Consider the following 22822-nt stretch of genomic DNA (forward strand, 5'->3'; position numbering starts at 1 on the left):
GATTGAGGTCTGATTCTGGAAACCATTGGTCTGGGAACATGACTGATGTTAGATTGTGGAATTCGGTGGCCTGGGAACATGACTGAGGTTTGATGGAGGAACCCTGTGGCCTGGGAACATGACTGAGGTTTGATGGTGGTACCTTGTGGCCTGGCAACATGTCTGCGGCTTGATTCTGGAACCCTGTGGCCTGGCAACAGGACTGCGGTTTGATGGTGGAATCCTGTGGCCTGGCAAGATGACTTAGGTTTGATTGTGGAACACTCTGGCCTGGGACCATGACTGAGGCTTGATGGTGGAACCGTGGCCTGGCAACAGGACTGAGGTTTGATTGTGGAACCCTTTGGCCTGGGAATATGACTGAGGTTAAATTGTGGAACCCTGTGGCCTGGGAATATGAGTGAGGCTTCATTCTGGAAACCTTTGTCCTGGGAACATGACTGAGGTTTGATTGTGGAACCCTGTGGCCTGCGAACATGACTGAGGTTTGATTCTGGAAACATGTGCCCTGGGAATATGACTGAGGTTTGATTCTGGAAATCTGTGGCCTGGGAACGTGACTGAGGTTTGATGGCAGAAACCTGTGGACTGGCAACATGACTGAGGTTTGATGGTGGAACCCTGTGGCCTGGGAACATGACTGAGGTGTGATGGTGGTACCCTGTGGCCTCGCAATATAACTGAGGCTTGATTCTGGAACCCTGTGGCCTGGGAACTTGAATGTGGTTTGATCGCAGAAACCTGTGGACTGGCAACATGACTGAGGTTTGATGGTGGAAGCCTGTGCACTGGGAACATGACATTGCTTTGATTCTGGAACCCTGTTTCCTGGGAACATGACTGAGGTTTCATTGTGGAAATATGTGTCCTGGGATCATGAGTGAGGTTTGATGGTGGAACACTCTGGCCTGGCAAAATGACTGAGGCTTGATTATGGAACCCTGTGGCCTAGGAACGTGACTGAGGTTTGATGGAAGAAACCTGTGGACTGGCAACATGACTGACGTTTGATTGTGGAACCCTGTTCCCTGGAAACATGACTGTGGCCTGGTACTGGAAACCCATGGCCTGGGAACTTGACATTGGTTTGATTCTGGAACCAAGTGCCCTGGGAACATGATTGAGGTTTGATTCTGGAAACCATTGGTCTGGGAACATGACTGATGTTAGATTGTGGAATTCGGTGGCCTGGGAACATGACTGAGGTTTGATGGAGGAACCCTGTGGCCTGGGAACATGAGTGAGGTTTGATGGTGGTACCTTGTGGCCTGGCAACATGACTGCGGCTTGATTCTGGAACCCTGTGGCCTGGCAACAGGACTTCGGTTTGATGGTGGAATCCTGTGGCCTGGCAAGATGACTTAGGTTTGATTGTGGAACACTCTGGCCTGGGACCATGACTGAGGCTTGATGGTGGAACCGTGGCCTGGCAACAGGACTGAGGTTTGATTGTGGAACTCTTTGGCCTGGGAATATGACTGAGGTTTAATTGTGGAACCCTGTGGCCGGGGAATATGAGTGAGGCTTGATTTTGGAACCCTGTGGCCTGGGAACATGAGTGAGGTTTTATTCTGGAAGCCTGTAGCCTGGGAACATACCTGAGGATTGATTCTGGAACCCTGTGGCCTGGGAACATGACATCGGTTGGATTCTGGAACCCTGTGGCATGGGAACATGGCTGAGGTTTGATTGTGGAACCCTCAGGCATGGGAACATGACTTAGGCTTGATAGTGGAAGCCTGTGGCCTGGCAACAGGACTGAGGTTTGATGGTGGAATCCTGTGGCCTGGCAAGATGACTTAGGTTTGATTGTGGAACACTCTGGCCTGGGAACATGACTGAGGTTTCATTGTGGAAATATGTGTCCTGGGATCATGAGTGAGGTTTGATGGTGGAACACTCTGGCCTGGCAAAATGACTGAGGCTTGATTCTGGAACCCTGTGGCCTGGGAACGTGACTGAGGTTTGATGGAAGAAACCTGTGGACTGGCAACATGACTGACGTTTGATTGTGGAACCCTGTGCCCTGGAAACATGACTGTGGCCTGGTGCTGGAAACCCATGGCCTGGGAACTTGACATTGGTTTGATTCTGGAACCAAGTGCCCTGGGAACATGATTGAGGTTTGATTCTGGAAACCATTGGTCTGGGAACATGACTGATGTTAGATTGTGGAATTCGGTGGCCTGGGAACATGACTGAGGTTTGATGGAGGAACCCTGTGGCCTGGGAACATGACTGCGGCTTGATTCTGGAAACCTGTGGCCTGGCAACAGGACTGCGGTTTGATGGTGGAATCCTGTGGCCTGGCAAGATGACTTAGGTTTGATTGTGGAACACTCTGGCTTGGGAACATGACTGAGGTTTCATTGTGGAAATATGTGTCCTGGGATCATGAGTGAGGTTTGATGGTGGAACACTCTGGCCTGGCAAAATGACTGAGGCTTGATTCTGGAACCCTGTGGCCTGGGAACGTGACTGAGGTTTGATGGAAGAAACCTGTGGACTGGCAACATGACTGACGTTTGATTGTGGAACCCTGTGCCCTGGAAACATGACTGTGGCCTGGTACTGGAAACCCATGGCCTGGGAACTTGACATTGGTTTGATTCTGGAACCAAGTGCCCTGGGAACATGATTGAGGTTTGATTCTGTAAACCATTGGTCTGGGAACATGACTGTGGCCTGGTGCTGGAAACCCATGGCCTGGGAACTTGACATTGGTTTGATTCTGGAACCAAGTGCCCTGGGAACATGATTGAGGTTTGATTCTGGAAACCATTGGTCTGGGAACATGACTAATGTTAGATTGTGGAATTCGGTGGCCTGGGAACATGACTGAGGTTTGATGGAGGAACCCTGTGGCCTGGGAACATGACTGAGGTTTGATGGTGGTACCTTGTGGCCTGGCAACATGACTGCGGCTTGATTCTGGAACCCTGTGGCCTGGCAACAGGACTTCGGTTTGATGGTGGAATCCTGTGGCCTGGCAAGATGACTTAGGTTTGATTGTGGAACACTCTGGCCTGGGACCATGACTGAGGCTTGATGGTGGAACCGTGGCCTGGCAACAGGACTGAGGTTTGATTGTGGAACTCTTTGGCCTGGGAATATGACTGAGGTTTAATTGTGGAACCCTGTGGCCGGGGAATATGAGTGAGGCTTGATTTTGGAACCCTGTGGCCTGGGAACATGAGTGAGGTTTTATTCTGGAAGCCTGTAGCCTGGGAACATACCTGAGGATTGGTTCTGGAACCCTGTGGCCTGGGAACATGACATCGGTTGGATTCTGGAACCCTGTGGCATGGGAACATGGCTGAGGTTTGATTGTGGAACCCTCAGGCTTGGGAACATGACTTAGGCTTGATAGTGGAAGCCTGTGGCCTGGCAACAGGACTGAGGTTTGATGGTGGAATCCTGTGGCCTGGCAAGATGACTTAGGTTTGATTGTGGAACACTCTGGCCTGGGAACATGACTGAGGTTTCATTGTGGAAATATGTGTCCTGGGATCATGAGTGAGGTTTGATGGTGGAACACTCTGGTCTGGCAAAATGACTGAGGCTTGATTCTGGAACCCTGTGGCCTGGGAACTTGACTGAGGTTTGATGGAAGAAACCTGTGGACTGGCAACATGACTGACGTTTGATTGTGGAACCCTGTGCCCTGGAAACATGACTGTGGCCTGGTGCTGGAAACCCATGGCCTGGGAACTTGACATTGGTTTGATTCTGGAACCAAGTGCCCTGGGAACATGATTGAGGTTTGATTCTGGAAACCATTGGTCTGGGAACATGACTGATGTTAGACTGTGGAATTCGGTGGCCTGGGAACATGACTGAGGTTTGATGGAGGAACCCTGTGGCCTGGGAACATGACTGCGGCTTGATTCTGGAAACCTGTGGCCTGGCAACAGGACTGCGGTTTGATGGTGGAATCCTGTGGCCTGGCAAGATGACTTAGGTTTGATTGTGGAACACTCTGGCTTGGGAACATGACTGAGGTTTCATTGTGGAAATATGTGTCCTGGGATCATGAGTGAGGTTTGATGGTGGAACACTCTGGCCTGGCAAAATGACTGAGGCTTGATTCTGGAACCCTGTGGCCTGGGAACGTGACTGAGGTTTGATGGAAGAAACCTGTGGACTGGCAACATGACTGACGTTTGATTGTGGAACCCTGTGCCCTGGAAATATGACTGTGGCCTGGTACTGGAAACCCATGGCCTGGGAACTTGACATTGGTTTGATTCTGGAACCAAGTGCCCTGGGAACATGATTGAGGTTTGATTCTGTAAACCATTGGTCTGGGAACATGACTGTGGCCTGGTGCTGGAAACCCATGGCCTGGGAACTTGACATTGGTTTGATTCTGGAACCAAGTGCCCTGGGAACATGATTGAGGTTTGATTCTGGAAACCATTGGTCTGGGAACATGACTAATGTTAGATTGTGGAATTCGGTGGCCTGGGAACATGACTGAGGTTTGATGGAGGAACCCTGTGGCCTGGGAACATGACTGAGGTTTGATGGTGGTACCTTGTGGCCTGGCAACATGACTGCGGCTTGATTCTGGAACCCTGTGGCCTGGCAACAGGACTTCGGTTTGATGGTGGAATCCTGTGGCCTGGCAAGATGACTTAGGTTTGATTGTGGAACACTCTGGCCTGGGACCATGACTGAGGCTTGATGGTGGAACCGTGGCCTGGCAACAGGACTGAGGTTTGATTGTGGAACTCTTTGGCCTGGGAATATGACTGAGGTTTAATTGTGGAACCCTGTGGCCGGGGAATATGAGTGAGGCTTGATTTTGGAACCCTGTGGCCTGGGAACATGAGTGAGGTTTTATTCTGGAAGCCTGTAGCCTGGGAACATACCTGAGGATTGGTTCTGGAACCCTGTGGCCTGGGAACATGACATCGGTTGGATTCTGGAACCCTGTGGCATGGGAACATGGCTGAGGTTTGATTGTGGAACCCTCAGGCATGGGAACATGACTTAGGCTTGATAGTGGAAGCCTGTGGCCTGGCAACAGGACTGAGGTTTGATGGTGGAATCCTGTGGCCTGGCAAGATGACTTAGGTTTGATTGTGGAACACTCTGGCCTGGGAACATGACTGAGGTTTCATTGTGGAAATATGTGTCCTGGGATCATGAGTGAGGTTTGATGGTGGAACACTCTGGCCTGGCAAAATGACTGAGGCTTGATTCTGGAACCCTGTGGCCTGGGAACGTGACTGAGGTTTGATGGAAGAAACCTGTGGACTGGCAACATGACTGACGTTTGATTGTGGAACCCTGTGCCCTGGAAACATGACTGTGGCCTGGTGCTGGAAACCCATGACCTGGGAACTTGACATTAGTTTGATTCTGGAACCAAGTGCCCTGGGAACATGATTGAGGTTTGATTCTGGAAACCATTGGTCTGGGAACATGACTGATGTTAGATTGTGGAATTCGGTGGCCTGGGAACATGACTGAGGTTTGATGGAGGAACCCTGTGGCCTGGGAACATGACTGCGGCTTGATTCTGGAAACCTGTGGCCTGGCAACAGGACTGCGGTTTGATGGTGGAATCCTGTGGCCTGGCAAGATGACTTAGGTTTGATTGTGGAACACTCTGGCTTGGGAACATGACTGAGGTTTCATTGTGGAAATATGTGTCCTGGGATCATGAGTGAGGTTTGATGGTGGAACACTCTGGCCTGGCAAAATGACTGAGGCTTGATTCTGGAACCCTGTGGCCTGGGAACGTGACTGAGGTTTGATGGAAGAAACCTGTGGACTGGCAACATGACTGACGTTTGATTGTGGAACCCTGTGCCCTGGAAACATGACTGTGGCCTGGTACTGGAAACCCATGGCCTGGGAACTTGACATTGGTTTGATTCTGGAACCAAGTGCCCTGGGAACATGATTGAGGTTTGATTCTGGAAACCATTGGTCTGGGAACATGACTGTGGCCTGGTGCTGGAAACCCATGGCCTGGGAACTTGACATTGGTTTGATTCTGGAACCAAGTGCCCTGGGAACATGATTGAGGTTTGATTCTGGAAACCATTGGTCTGGGAACATGACTAATGTTAGATTGTGGAATTCGGTGGCCTGGGAACATGACTGAGGTTTGATGGAGGAACCCTGTGGCCTGGGAACATGACTGAGGTTTGATGGTGGTACCTTGTGGCCTGGCAACATGACTGCGGCTTGATTCTGGAACCCTGTGGCCTGGCAACAGGACTTCGGTTTGATGGTGGAATCCTGTGGCCTGGCAAGATGACTTAGGTTTGATTGTGGAACACTCTGGCCTGGGACCATGACTGAGGCTTGATGGTGGAACCGTGGCCTGGCAACAGGACTGAGGTTTGATTGTGGAACTCTTTGGCCTGGGAATATGACTGAGGTTTAATTGTGGAACCCTGTGGCCGGGGAATATGAGTGAGGCTTGATTTTGGAACCCTGTGGCCTGGGAACATGAGTGAGGTTTTATTCTGGAAGCCTGTAGCCTGGGAACATACCTGAGGATTGGTTCTGGAACCCTGTGGCCTGGGAACATGACATCGGTTGGATTCTGGAACCCTGTGGCATGGGAACATGGCTGAGGTTTGATTGTGGAACCCTCAGGCATGGGAACATGACTTAGGCTTGATAGTGGAAGCCTGTGGCCTGGCAACAGGACTGAGGTTTGATGGTGGAATCCTGTGGCCTGGCAAGATGACTTAGGTTTGATTGTGGAACACTCTGGCCTGGGAACATGACTGAGGTTTCATTGTGGAAATATGTGTCCTGGGATCATGAGTGAGGTTTGATGGTGGAACACTCTGGTCTGGCAAAATGACTGAGGCTTGATTCTGGAACCCTGTGGCCTGGGAACTTGACTGAGGTTTGATGGAAGAAACCTGTGGACTGGCAACATGACTGACGTTTGATTGTGGAACCCTGTGCCCTGGAAACATGACTGTGGCCTGGTGCTGGAAACCCATGGCCTGGGAACTTGACATTGGTTTGATTCTGGAACCAAGTGCCCTGGGAACATGATTGAGGTTTGATTCTGGAAACCATTGGTCTGGGAACATGACTGATGTTAGACTGTGGAATTCGGTGGCCTGGGAACATGACTGAGGTTTGATGGAGGAACCCTGTGGCCTGGGAACATGACTGCGGCTTGATTCTGGAAACCTGTGGCCTGGCAACAGGACTGCGGTTTGATGGTGGAATCCTGTGGCCTGGCAAGATGACTTAGGTTTGATTGTGGAACACTCTGGCTTGGGAACATGACTGAGGTTTCATTGTGGAAATATGTGTCCTGGGATCATGAGTGAGGTTTGATGGTGGAACACTCTGGCCTGGCAAAATGACTGAGGCTTGATTCTGGAACCCTGTGGCCTGGGAACGTGACTGAGGTTTGATGGAAGAAACCTGTGGACTGGCAACATGACTGACGTTTGATTGTGGAACCCTGTGCCCTGGAAACATGACTGTGGCCTGGTACTGGAAACCCATGGCCTGGGAACTTGACATTGGTTTGATTCTGGAACCAAGTGCCCTGGGAACATGATTGAGGTTTGATTCTGGAAACCATTGGTCTGGGAACATGACTAATGTTAGATTGTGGAATTCGGTGGCCTGGGAACATGACTGAGGTTTGATGGAGGAACCCTGTGGCCTGGGAACATGAGTGAGGTTTGATGGTGGTACCTTGTGGCCTGGCAACATGACTGCGGCTTGATTCTGGAACCCTGTGGCCTAGCAACAGGACTTCGGTTTGATGGTGGAATCCTGTGGCCTGGCAAGATGACTTAGGTTTGATTGTGGAACACTCTGGCCTGGGACCATGACTGAGGCTTGATGGTGGAACCGTGGCCTGGCAACAGGACTGAGGTTTGATTGTGGAACTCTTTGGCCTGGGAATATGACTGAGGTTTAATTGTGGAACCCTGTGGCCGGGGAATATGAGTGAGGCTTGATTTTGGAACCCTGTGGCCTGGGAACATGAGTGAGGTTTTATTCTGGAAGCCTGTAGCCTGGGAACATACCTGAGGATTGGTTCTGGAACCCTGTGGCCTGGGAACATGACATCGGTTGGATTCTGGAACCCTGTGGCATGGGAACATGGCTGAGGTTTGATTGTGGAACCCTCAGGCATGGGAACATGACTTAGGCTTGATAGTGGAAGCCTGTGGCCTGGCAACAGGACTGAGGTTTGATGGTGGAATCCTGTGGCCTGGCAAGATGACTTAGGTTTGATTGTGGAACACTCTGGCCTGGGAACATGACTGAGGTTTCATTGTGGAAATATGTGTCCTGGGATCATGAGTGAGGTTTGATGGTGGAACACTCTGGCCTGGCAAAATGACTGAGGCTTGATTCTGGAACCCTGTGGCCTGGGAACTTGACTGAGGTTTGATGGAAGAAACCTGTGGACTGGCAACATGACTGACGTTTGATTGTGGAACCCTGTGCCCTGGAAACATGACTGTGGCCTGGTGCTGGAAACCCATGGCCTGGGAACTTGACATTAGTTTGATTCTGGAACCAAGTGCCCTGGGAACATGATTGAGGTTTGATTCTGTAAACCATTGGTCTGGGAACATGACTGATGTTAGATTGTGGAACCCTGTGCCCTGGAAACATGACTGTGGCCTGGTACTGGAAACCCATGGCCTGGGAACTTGACATTGGTTTGATTCTGGAACCAAGTGCCCTGGGAACATGACTGCGGCTTGATTCTGGAAACCTGTGGCCTGGCAACAGGACTGCGGTTTGATGGTGGAATCCTGTGGCCTGGCAAGATGACTTAGGTTTGATTGTGGAACACTCTGGCTTGGGAACATGACTGAGGTTTCATTGTGGAAATATGTGTCCTGGGATCATGAGTGAGGTTTGATGGTGGAACACTCTGGCCTGGCAAAATGACTGAGGCTTGATTCTGGAACCCTGTGGCCTGGGAACGTGACTGAGGTTTGATGGAAGAAACCTGTGGACTGGCAACATGACTGACGTTTGATTGTGGAACCCTGTGCCCTGGAAACATGACTGTGGCCTGGTACTGGAAACCCATGGCCTGGGAACTTGACATTGGTTTGATTCTGGAACCAAGTGCCCTGGGAACATGATTGAGGTTTGATTCTGTAAACCATTGGTCTGGGAACATGACTGTGGCCTGGTGCTGGAAACCCATGGCCTGGGAACTTGACATTGGTTTGATTCTGGAACCAAGTGCCCTGGGAACATGATGGAGGTTTGATTCTGGAAACCATTGGTCTGGGAACATGACTAATGTTAGATTGTGGAATTCGGTGGCCTGGGAACATGACTGAGGTTTGATGGAGGAACCCTGTGGCCTGGGAACATGACTGAGGTTTGATGGTGGTACCTTGTGGCCTGGCAACATGACTGCGGCTTGATTCTGGAACCCTGTGGCCTGGCAACAGGACTGCGGTTTGATGGTGGAATCCTGTGGCCTGGCAAGAAGACTTAGGTTTGATTCTGGAACACTATGGCCTGGGAACATGACTGAGGTTTGATTGTGGAACCCTGTGGCCTGCGAACATGACTGAGGTTTGATTCTGGAAACATGTGCCCTGGGAATATGACTGAGGTTTGATTCTGGAAATCTGTGGCCTGGGAACTTGACTGAGGTTTGATGGCAGAAACCTGTGGACTGGAAACATGACTGAGGTTTGATTGTGGAACCCTGTGCCCTGGGAACATGACTGAGGCCTGGTACTGGAAACCCATGGCCTGGGAACTTGACATTGGTTTGATTCTGGAATCCTGTGTCCTGGGAACATGATTGAGGTTTGATGGAGGAACCCTGTGGCCTGGGAACATGACTGAGGTTTGATGGTGGTACCCTGTGGCCTGGCAACATGACTGAGGCTTGATTCTGGAACCCTGTGGCCTGGGAACTTGAATGTGGTTTGATCGCAGAAACCTGTGGACTGGCAACATGACTGAGGTTTGATGGTGGAACCCTATGCACTGGGCACATGACATTGGTTTGATTCTGGAACCCTGTTTCCTGGGAACATGACTGAGGCTTGATGAGGGAACCCTGTGGCCTCGGAACAGGACTGAGGTTTGCTGGTGGAACCCTGTGGCCTGGGAACAGGACTGAGGCTTGATTCTGGAACCCTGTGGCACGGGAAGTTGAATGTGGTTTGATCGTAGAAACCTGTGGACTCGCAACATGCCTGAGGTTTGAATGTGGAACCCTGTGGCCTAGGAACATGACTGAGGTTTGATTCTGGAACCATGTGTCCTGGGAATATGAGTGAGGTTTGATTCTGGATACCTGTGGCATGGGAAAATGACTGAGGTTTCATTGTGGAAATATGTGGCCTGGGTTCATGAGTGAGGTTTGATGGAGGAACCCTGTGGCCTGGGAACATGACTGAGGTTTGATGGTGGTACCCTGTGGCCTGGCAACATGACTGAGGCTTGATTCTGGAACCCTGTGGCCTGGGAACTTGAATGTGGTTTGATCGCTGAAACCTGTGGACTGGCAACATGACTGAGGTTTGATGGTGGAACCCTGTGCACTGGGAATATGACTGAGGCCTGATACTGGAACCCAGTGGCCTGGGAACATGACATTGGTTTGATTCTGGAACCCTGTTTCCTGGGAATATGACTGAGCTTTGATGGTTGAACCCTGTGGCCGGGCAACATGACTGAGGTTTGATTCTGGACACGTTTGTCCTGGGAACATGACTGAGGATTGATTTTGGAACCATGTGCCCTGGGAATATGACTGAGGTTTGATTCTGGAAATCTGTGGCCTGGGAACTTGACTGAGGTTTGATGGCAGAAACCTGTGGACTGGAAACATGACTGAGGTTTGATTGTGGAACCCTGTGCCCTGGAAACATGACTGAGGCCTGGTACTGGAAACTCATGGCCTGGGAACTTGACATTGGTTTGATTCTGGAATCCTGTGTCCTGGGAATATAATTGAGGTTTGATGGAGGAACCCTGTGGCCTGGGAACATGACTGAGGTTTGATGGTGAAACTCTGTGGCCTGGCAACATGACTGAGGCTTGATTCTGGAACCCTGTGGCCTGGGAACTTGAATGTGGTTTGATCGCAGAAACCTGTGGACTGGCAACATGACTGAGGTTTGATGGTGGAACCCTGTGCACTGGGAACATGACATTGGTTTGATTCTGGAACCCTGTTTCCTGGGAACACGACTGAGGCTTGATGGTGGAAGCCTGTGGCCTGGCAACATGACTGAGGTTTGATTCTGGATCCCTGTGGCCTGGGAACATGACTGAGGCGTGATTCTGGAAAACTGTGACCTGGGAACATGACATCTGTTTAGATTGTGGAATACTGTGCCCTGGGAACCTGACCGAGGCTTGGTTCTGGAACCCTGTGGACTGGGAACATGAGTGAGGTTTTATGCTGGAAGCCTGTAGCCTGGGAACATAACTGAGGATTGATTCTGGAACCCTGTGGCCTGGGAACATGACATCGGTTGGATTCTGGAACCCTGTGGCATGGGAACATGGCTGAGGTTTGATTGTGGAACCCTCAGGCATGGGAACATGACTTAGGCTTGATAGTGGAAGCCTGTGGCCTGGCAACAGGACTGAGGTTTGATGGTGGAATCCTGTGGCCTGGCAAGATGACTTAGGTTTGATTGTGGAACACTCTGGCCTGGGAACATGACTGAGGTTTCATTGTGGAAATATGTGTCCTGGGATCATGAGTGAGGTTTGATGGTGGAACACTCTGGCCTGGCAAAATGACTGAGGCTTGATTCTGGAACCCTGTGGCCTGGGAACTTGACTGAGGTTTGATGGAAGAAACCTGTGGACTGGCAACATGACTGACGTTTGATTGTGGAACCCTGTGCCCTGGAAACATGACTGTGGCCTGGTGCTGGAAACCCATGGCCTGGGAACTTGACATTGGTTTGATTCTGGAACCAAGTGCCCTGGGAACATGATTGAGGTTTGATTCTGGAAACCATTGGTCTGGGAACATGACTGATGTTAGACTGTGGAATTCGGTGGCCTGGGAACATGACTGAGGTTTGATGGAGGAACCCTGTGGCCTGGGAACATGACTGCGGCTTGATTCTGGAAACCTGTGGCCTGGCAACAGGACTGCGGTTTGATGGTGGAATCCTGTGGCCTGGCAAGATGACTTAGGTTTGATTGTGGAACACTCTGGCTTGGGAACATGACTGAGGTTTCATTGTGGAAATATGTGTCCTGGGATCATGAGTGAGGTTTGATGGTGGAACACTCTGGCCTGGCAAAATGACTGAGGCTTGATTCTGGAACCCTGTGGCCTGGGAACGTGACTGAGGTTTGATGGAAGAAACCTGTGGACTGGCAACATGACTGACGTTTGATTGTGGAACCCTGTGCCCTGGAAACATGACTGTGGCCTGGTACTGGAAACCCATGGCCTGGGAACTTGACATTGGTTTGATTCTGGAACCAAGTGCCCTGGGAACATGATTGAGGTTTGATTCTGGAAACCATTGGTCTGGGAACATGACTAATGTTAGATTGTGGAATTCGGTGGCCTGGGAACATGACTGAGGTTTGATGGAGGAACCCTGTGGCCTGGGAACATGAGTGAGGTTTGATGGTGGTACCTTGTGGCCTGGCAACATGACTGCGGCTTGATTCTGGAACCCTGTGGCCTAGCAACAGGACTTCGGTTTGATGGTGGAATCCTGTGGCCTGGCAAGATGACTTAGGTTTGATTGTGGAACACTCTGGCCTGGGACCATGACTGAGGCTTGATGGTGGAACCGTGGCCTGGCAACAGGACTGAGGTTTGATTGTGGAACTCTTTGGCCTGGGAATATGACTGAGGTTTAATTGTGGAACCCTGTGGCCGGGGAATATGAGTGAGGCTTGATTTTGGAACCCTGTGGCCTGGGAACATGAGTGAGGTTTTATTCTGGAAGCCTGTAGCCTGGGAACATACCTGAGGATTGGTTCTGGAACCCTGTGGCCTGGGAACATGACATCGGTTGGATTCTGGAACCCTGTGGCATGGGAACATGGCTGAGGTTTGATTGTGGAACCCTCAGGCATGGGAACATGACTTAGGCTTGATAGTGGAAGCCTGTGGCCTGGCAACAGGACTGAGGTTTGATGGTGGAATCCTGTGGCCTGGCAAGATGACTTAGGTTTGATTGTGGAACACTCTGGCCTGGGAACATGACTGAGGTTTCATTGTGGAAATATGTGTCCTGGGATCATGAGTGAGGTTTGATGGTGGAACACTCTGGCCTGGCAAAATGACTGAGGCTTGATTCTGGAACCCTGTGGCCTGGGAACTTGACTGAGGTTTGATGGAAGAAACCTGTGGACTGGCAACATGACTGACGTTTGATTGTGGAACCCTGTGCCCTGGAAACATGACTGTGGCCTGGTGCTGGAAACCCATGGCCTGGGAACTTGACATTAGTTTGATTCTGGAACCAAGTGCCCTGGGAACATGATTGAGGTTTGATTCTGGAAACCATTGGTCTGGGAACATGACTGATGTTAGATTGTGGAATTCGGTGGCCTGGGAACATGACTGAGGTTTGATGGAGGAACCCTGTGGCCTGGGAACATGACTGCGGCTTGATTCTGGAAACCTGTGGCCTGGCAACAGGACTGCGGTTTGATGGTGGAATCCTGTGGCCTGGCAAGATGACTTAGGTTTGATTGTGGAACACTCTGGCTTGGGAACATGACTGAGGTTTCATTGTGGAAATATGTGTCCTGGGATCATGAGTGAGGTTTGATGGTGGAACACTCTGGCCTGGCAAAATGACTGAGGCTTGATTCTGGAACCCTGTGGCCTGGGAACTTGACTGAGGTTTGATGGAAGAAACCTGTGGACTGGCAACATGACTGACGTTTGATTGTGGAACCCTGTGCCCTGGAAACATGACTGTGGCCTGGTACTGGAAACCCATGGCCTGGGAACTTGACATTGGTTTGATTCTGGAACCAAGTGCCCTGGGAACATGATTGAGGTTTGATTCTGTAAACCATTGGTCTGGGAACATGACTGTGGCCTGGTGCTGGAAACCCATGGCCTGGGAACTTGACATTGGTTTGATTCTGGAACCAAGTGCCCTGGGAACATGATTGAGGTTTGATTCTGGAAACCATTGGTCTGGGAACATGACTAATGTTAGATTGTGGAATTCGGTGGCCTGGGAACATGACTGAGGTTTGATGGAGGAACCCTGTGGCCTGGGAACATGACTGAGGTTTGATGGTGGTACCTTGTGGCCTGGCAACATGACTGTGGCTTGATTCTGGAACCCTGTGGCCTGGCAACAGGACTTCGGTTTGATGGTGGAATCCTGTGGCCTGGCAAGATGACTTAGGTTTGATTGTGGAACACTCTGGCCTGGGACCATGACTGAGGCTTGATGGTGGAACCGTGGCCTGTCAACAGGACTGAGGTTTGATTGTGGAACTCTTTGGCCTGGGAATATGACTGAGGTTTAATTGTGGAACCCTGTGGCCGGGGAATATGAGTGAGGCTTGATTTTGGAACCCTGTGGCCTGGGAACATGAGTGAGGTTTTATTCTGGAAGCCTGTAGCCTGGGAACATACCTGAGGATTGGTTCTGGAACCCTGTGGCCTGGGAACATGACATCGGTTGGATTCTGGAACCCTGTGGCATGGGAACATGGCTGAGGTTTGATTGTGGAACCCTCAGGCATGGGAACATGACTTAGGCTTGATAGTGGAAGCCTGTGGCCTGGCAACAGGACTGATGTTTGATGGTGGAATCCTGTGGCCTGGCAAGATGACTTAGGTTTGATTGTGGAACACTCTGGCCTGGGAACATGACTGAGGTTTCATTGTGGAAATATGTGTCCTGGGATCATGAGTGAGGTTTGATGGTGGAACACTCTGGCCTGGCAAAATGACTGAGGCTTGATTCTGGAACCCTGTGGCCTGGGAACTTGACTGAGGTTTGATGGAAGAAACCTGTGGACTGGCAACATGACTGACGTTTGATTGTGGAACCCTGTGCCCTGGAAACATGACTGTGGCCTGGTGCTGGAAACCCATGGCCTGGGAACTTGACATTGGTTTGATTCTGGAACCAAGTGCCCTGGGAATATGATTGAGGTTTGATTCTGGAAACCATTGGTCTGGGAACATGACTGATGTTAGATTGTGGAATTCGGTGGCCTGGGAACATGACTGAGGTTTGATGGAGGAACCCTGTGGCCTGGGAACATGACTGAGGTTTGATGGTGGTACCTTGTGGCCTGGCAACATGACTGCGGCTTAATTCTGGAACCCTGTGGCCTGGCAACAGGACTGCGGTTTGATGGTGGAATCCTGTGGCCTGGCAAGATGACTTAGGTATGATTGTGGAACACTCTGGCCTAGGAATATGACTGAGGTTAAATTGTGGAACCCTGTGGCCTGGGAATATGAGTGAGGCTTCATTCTGGACACCTTTGTCCTGGGAACATGACTAAGGTTTGATTGTGGAACCCTGTGGCCTGCGAACATGACTGAGGTTTGATTCTGGAAACATGTGCCCTGGGAATATGACTGAGGTTTGATTCTGGAAATCTGTGGCCTGGGAACTTGACTGAGGTTTGATGGCAGAAACCTGTGGACTGGAAACATGACTGAGGTTTGATTGTGGAACCCTGTGCCCTGGGAACATGACTGAGGCCTGGTACTGGAAACCCATGGCCTGGGAACTTGACATTGGTTTGATTCTGGAATCCTGTGTCCTGGGAACATGATTGAGGTTTGATGGAGGAACCCTGTGGCCTGGGAACATGACTGAGGTTTGATGGTGGTACCCTGTGGCCTGGCAACATGACTGAGGCTTGATTCTGGAACCCTGTGGCCTGGGAACTTGAATGTGGTTTGATCGCAGAAACCTGTGGACTGGCAACATGACTGAGGTTTGATGGTGGAACCCTATGCACTGGGCACATGACATTGGTTTGATTCTGGAACCCTGTTTCCTGGGAACATGACTGAGGCTTGATGAGGGAACCCTGTGGCCTCGGAACAGGACTGAGGTTTGCTGGTGGAACCCTGTGGCCTGGGAACAGGACTGAGGCTTGATTCTGGAACCCTGTGGCACGGGAAGTTGAATGTGGTTTGATCGTAGAAACCTGTGGACTCGCAACATGCCTGAGGTTTGAATGTGGAACCCTGTGGCCTAGGAACATGACTGAGGTTTGATTCTGGAACCATGTGTCCTGGGAATATGAGTGAGGTTTGATTCTGGATACCTGTGGCATGGGAAAATGACTGAGGTTTCATTGTGGAAATATGTGGCCTGGGTTCATGAGTGAGGTTTGATGGAGGAACCCTGTGGCCTGGGAACATGACTGAGGTTTGATGGTGGTACCCTGTGGCCTGGCAACATGACTGAGGCTTGATTCTGGAACCCTGTGGCCTGGGAACTTGAATGTGGTTTGATCGCTGAAACCTGTGGACTGGCAACATGACTGAGGTTTGATGGTGGAACCCTGTGCACTGGGAATATGACTGAGGCCTGATACTGGAACCCAGTGGCCTGGGAACATGACATTGGTTTGATTCTGGAACCCTGTTTCCTGGGAATATGACTGAGCTTTGATGGTTGAACCCTGTGGCCGGGCAACATGACTGAGGTTTGATTCTGGACACGTTTGTCCTGGGAACATGACTGAGGATTGATTTTGGAACCATGTGCCCTGGGAATATGACTGAGGTTTGATTCTGGAAATCTGTGGCCTGGGAACTTGACTGAGGTTTGATGGCAGAAACCTGTGGACTGGAAACATGACTGAGGTTTGATTGTGGAACCCTGTGCCCTGGAAACATGACTGAGGCCTGGTACTGGAAACTCATGGCCTGGGAACTTGACATTGGTTTGATTCTGGAATCCTGTGTCCTGGGAATATAATTGAGGTTTGATGGAGGAACCCTGTGGCCTGGGAACATGACTGAGGTTTGATGGTGAAACTCTGTGGCCTGGCAACATGACTGAGGCTTGATTCTGGAACCCTGTGGCCTGGGAACTTGAATGTGGTTTGATCGCAGAAACCTGTGGACTGGCAACATGACTGAGGTTTGATGGTGGAACCCTGTGCACTGGGAACATGACATTGGTTTGATTCTGGAACCCTGTTTCCTGGGAACACGACTGAGGCTTGATGGTGGAAGCCTGTGGCCTGGCAACATGACTGAGGTTTGATTCTGGATCCCTGTGGCCTGGGAACATGACTGAGGCGTGATTCTGGAAAACTGTGACCTGGGAACATGACATCTGTTTAGATTGTGGAATACTGTGCCCTGGGAACCTGACCGAGGCTTGGTTCTGGAACCCTGTGGACTGGGAACATGAGTGAGGTTTTATGCTGGAAGCCTGTAGCCTGGGAACATAACTGAGGATTGATTCTGGAACCCTGTGGCCTGGGAACATGACATCGGTTGGATTCTGGAACCCTGTGGCATGGGAACATGGCTGAGGTTTGATTGTGGAACCCTCAGGCATGGGAACATGACTTAGGCTTGATAGTGGAAGCCTGTGGCCTGGCAACAGGACTGAGGTTTGATGGTGGAATCCTGTGGCCTGGCAAGATGACTTAGGTTTGATTGTGGAACACTCTGGCCTGGGAACCTGACTGAGGTTTCATTGTGGAAATATGTGTCCTGGGATCATGAGTGAGGTTTGATGGTGGAACACTCTGGCCTGGCAAAATGACTGAGGCTTGATTCTGGAACCCTGTGGCCTGGGAACTTGACTGAGGTTTGATGGAAGAAACCTGTGGACTGGCAACATGACTGACGTTTGATTGTGGAACCCTGTGCCCTGGAAACATGACTGTGGCCTGGTGCTGGAAACCCATGGCCTGGGAACTTGACATTGGTTTGATTCTGGAACCAAGTGCCCTGGGAACATGATTGAGGTTTGATTCTGGAAACCATTGGTCTGGGAACATGACTGATGTTAGATTGTGGAATTCAGTGGCCTGGGAACATGACTGAGGTTTGATGGAGGAACCCTGTGGCCTGGGAACATGACTGAGGTTTGATGGTGGTACCTTGTGGCCTGGCAACATGACTGCGGCTTGATTTTGGAACCCTGTGGCCTGGCAACAGGACTGCGGTTTGATGGTGGAATCCTGTGGCCTGGCAAGATGACTTAGGTATGATTGTGGAACACTCTGGCCTAGGAATATGACTGAGGTTAAATTGTGGAACCCTGTGGCCTGGGAATATGAGTGAGGCTTCATTCTGGACACCTTTGTCCTGGGAACATGACTAAGGTTTGATTGTGGAACCCTGTGGCCTGCGAACATGACTGAGGTTTGATTCTGGAAACATGTGCCCTGGGAATATGACTGAGGTTTGATTCTGGAAATCTGTGGCCTGGGAACTTGACTGAGGTTTGATGGCAGAAACCTGTGGACTGGAAACATGACTGAGGTTTGATTGTGGAACCCTGTGTCCTGGAAACATGACTGAGGCCTGGTACTGGAAACCCATGGCCTGGGAACTTGACATTGGTTTGATTCTGGAATCCTGTGTCCTGGGAACATGATTGAGGTTTGATGGAGGAACCCTGTGGCCTGGGAACATGACTGAGGTTTGATGGTGGTACCCTGTGGCCTGGCAACATGACTGAGGCTTGATTCTGGAACCCTGTGGCCTGGGAACTTGAATGTGGTTTGATCGCTGAAACCTGTGGACTGACAACATGACTGAGGTTTGATGGTGGAAACCTGTGCACTGGGCACATGACATTGGTTTGATTCTGGAACCCTGTTTCCTGGGAACATGACTGAGGCTTGATGAGGGAACCCTGTGGCCTCGGAACAGGACTGAGGTTTGCTGGTGGAACTCTGTGGCCTGGGAACATGACTGAGGCTTGATTCTGGAACCCTGTGGCCTGGGAACTTGAATGTGGTTTGATCGCAGAAACCTGTGGACTGGCAACATGCCTGAGGTTTGAATGTGGAACCCTGTGGCCTAGGAACATGACTGAGGTTTGATTCTGGAACCATGTGTCCTGGGAATATGAGTGAGGTTTGATTCTGGATACCTGTGGCATGGGAAAATGACTGAGGTTTCATTGTGGAAATATGTGGCCTGGGATCATGAGTGAGGTTTGATGGAGGAACCCTGTGGCCTGGGAACATGACTGAGGTTTGATGGTGGTACCCTGTGGCCTGGCAACATGACTGAGGCTTGATTCTGGAACCCTGTGGCCTGGGAACTTGAATGTGGTTTGATCGCTGAAACCTGTGGACTGGCAACATGACTGAGGTTTGATGGTGGAACCCTGTGCACTGGGAACATGACTGAGGCCTGATACTGGAACCCAGTGGCCTGGGAACATGACATTGGTTTGATTCTGGAACCCTGTTTCCTGGGAATATGACTGAGGTTTGATGGTTGAACCCTGTGGCCGGGCAACATGACTGAGGTTTGATTCTGGACACCTTTGTCCTGGGAACATGACTGAGGATTGATTTTGGAACCATGTGCCCTGGGAATATGACTGAGGTTTGATTCTGGAAATCTGTGGCCTGGGAACTTGACTGAGGTTTGATGGCAGAAACTTGTGGACTGGTAACATGAATGAGGTTTGATTGTGGAACCCTGTGCCCTGGAAACATGACTGAGGCCTGGTACTGGAAACTCATGGCCTGGGAACTTGACATTGGTTTGATTCTGGAATCCTGTGTCCTGGGAATATAATTGAGGTTTGATGGAGGAACCCTGTGGCCTGGGAACATGACTGAGGTTTGATGGTGAAACTCTGTGGCCTGGCAACATGACTGAGGCTTGATTCTGGAACCCTGTGGCCTGGGAACTTGAATGTGGTTTGATCGCAGAAACCTGTGGACTGGCAACATGACTGAGGTTTGATGGTGGAAGCCTGTGCACTGGGAACATGACATTGGTTTGATTCTGGAACCCTGTTTCCTGGGAACATGACTGAGGTTTGATGGTTGTACCCTATGGCCTGGCAACATGACTGAGGTTTGATTCTGGATCCCTGTGGCCTGGGAACATGACTGAGGCGTGATTCTGGAAAACTGTGACCTGGGAACATGACATCTGTTTAGATTGTGGAATACTGTGCCCTGGGAACCTGACCGAGGCTTGGTTCTGGAACCCTGTGGACTGGGAACATGAGTGAGGTTTTATGCTGGAAGCCTGTAGCCTGGGAACATAACTGAGGATTGATTCTGGAACCCTGTGGCCTGGGAACATGACATCGGTTGGATTCTGGAACCCTGTGGCATGGGAACATGGCTGAGGTTTGATTGTGGAACCCTCAGGCATGGGAACATGACTTAGGCTTGATAGTGGAAGCCTGTGGCCTGGCAACAGGACTGAGGTTTGATGGTGGAATCCTGTGGCCTGGCAAGATGACTTAGGTTTGATTGTGGAACACTCTGGCCTGGGAACATGACTGAGGTTTCATTGTGGAAATATGTGTCCTGGGATCATGAGTGAGGTTTGATGGTGGAACACTCTGGCCTGGCAAAATGACTGAGGCTTGATTCTGGAACCCTGTGGCCTGGGAACTTGACTGAGGTTTGATGGAAGAAACCTGTGGACTGGCAACATGACTGACGTTTGATTGTGGAACCCTGTGCCCTGGAAACATGACTGTGGCCTGGTGCTGGAAACCCATGGCCTGGGAACTTGACATTGGTTTGATTCTGGAACCAAGTGCCCTGGGAACATGATTGAGGTTTGATTCTGGAAACCATTGGTCTGGGAACATGACTGATGTTAGATTGTGGAATTCGGTGGCCTGGGAACATGACTGAGGTTTGATGGAGGAACCCTGTGGCCTGGGACCATGACTGTGGCTTGATTCTGGAAACCTGTGGCCTGGCAACAGGACTGCGGTTTGATGGTGGAATCCTGTGGCCTGGCAAGATGACTTAGGTTTGATTGTGGAACACTCTGGCCTGGGACCATGACTGAGGCTTGATGGTGGAACCATGGCCTGGCAACAGGTCTGAGGTTTGATTGTGGAACCCTTTGGCCTGGGAATATGACTGAGGTTAAATTGTGGAAACCTGTGGCCTGGGAATATGAGTGAGGCTTCATTCTGGAAACCTTTGTCCTGGGAACATGACTGAGGTTTGATTGTGGAACCCTGTGGCCTGCGAACATGACTGAGGTTTGATTCTGGAAACATGTGCCCTAGGAATATGACTGAGGTTTGATTCTGGAAATCTGTGGCCTGGGAACGTGACTGAGGTTTCATGGCAGAAACCTGTGGACTGGCAACATGACTGAGGTTTGATGGTGGAACCCTGTGGCCTGGGAACATGACTGAGGTTTGATGGTGGTACCCTGTGGCCTCGCAATATGACTGAGGCTTGATTCTGGAACCCTGTGGCCTGGGAACTTGAATGTGGTTTGATCGCAGAAACCTGTGGACTGGCAACATGACTGAGGTTTGATGGTGGAAGCCTGTGCACTGGGCACATGACATTGGTTTGATTCTGGAACCCTGTTTCCTGGGAACATGACTGAGGTTTGATGGTGGAAGCCTGTGGCCTGGCAACAGGACTGAGGTTTGCTGGTGGAACCCTGTGGCCTGGGAACATGACATCAGTTTGGAATCTGGTAATCTGTTGCATGGGAACATGAAATCGGTTTGATTCTGGAAACCTGTGGCCTGGGAATATGACTGAGGTTTGATGGTTGTACCCTATGCCCTGGCAACGTGACTGAGGTTTGATTCTGGATCCCTGTGGCCTGGAAACATGACTGAGGCGTGATTCTGGAAAACTGTGACCTGGGAACATGACATCTGTTTAGATTGTGGAATACTGTGCCCTGGGAACCTGACCGAGGCTTGGTTCTGGAAACCTGTGGACTGGGAACATGAGTGAGGTTTTATGCTGGAAGCCTGTAGCCTGGGAACATAACTGAGGATTGATTCTGGAACCCTGTGGCCTGGGAACATGACATCGGTTGGATTCTGGAACCCTGTGGCATGGGAACATGGCTGAGGTTTGATTGTGGAACCCTCAGGCATGGGAACATGACTTAGGCTTGATAGTGGAAGCCTGTGGCCTGGCAACAGGACTGCGGTTTGATGGTGGAATCCTGTGGCCTGGCAAGATGACTTAGGTATGATTGTGGAACACTCTGGCCTAGGAATATGACTGAGGTTAAATTGTGGAACCCTGTGGCCTGGGAATATGAGTGAGGCTTCATTCTGGACACCTTTGTCCTGGGAACATGACTAAGGTTTGATTGTGGAACCCTGTGGCCTGCGAACATGACTGAGGTTTGATTGTGGAACCCTGTGCCCTGGAAATATAACTGAGGCCTGGTACTGGAAACCCATGGCCTGGGAACTTGACATTGGTTTGATTCTGGAATCCTGTGTCCTGGGAACATGATTGAGGTTTGATGGAGGAACCCTGTGGCCTGGGAACATGACTGAGGTTTGATGGTGGTACCCTGTGGCCTGGCAACATGACTGAGGCTTGATTCTGGAACCCTGTGGCCTGGGAACTTGAATGTGGTTTGATCGTAGAAACCTGTGGACTCGCAACATGCCTGAGGTTTGAATGTGGAACCCTGTGGCCTAGGAACATGACTGAGGTTTGATTCTGGAACCATGTGTCCTGGGAATATGAGTGAGGTTTGATTCTGGATACCTGTTGCATGGGAAAATGACTGAGGTTTCATTGTGGAAATATGTGGCCTGGGATCATGAGTGAGGTTTGATGGAGGAACCCTGTGGCCTGGGAACATGACTGAGGTTTGATGGTGGTACCCTGTGGCCTGGCAACATGACTGAGGCTTGATTCTGGAACCCTGTGGCCTGGG

General features: G+C 50.6%; 1 long non-coding RNA gene across 1 annotated transcript; it reads right to left on the reverse strand.

Annotated features, from left to right (window-relative positions):
- Positions 1 to 18804: 18804 nt before the first annotated feature.
- On the reverse strand, positions 18805 to 19394 carry LOC309611209. Its single transcript, XR_014234395.1, has 2 exons — positions 19250 to 19394; positions 18805 to 18929 (listed from the first exon to the last, which is right to left on the reverse strand). It is a non-coding gene; the product is annotated as an uncharacterized lncRNA (long non-coding RNA).
- Positions 19395 to 22822: the final 3428 nt, after the last annotated feature.

The sequence above is a fragment of the Balaenoptera borealis genome, assembly GCF_965194805.1.
Source record: "Balaenoptera borealis genome assembly, chromosome: 14".
In the NCBI taxonomy this organism is placed as follows: Eukaryota; Metazoa; Chordata; class Mammalia; order Artiodactyla; family Balaenopteridae; genus Balaenoptera; species Balaenoptera borealis.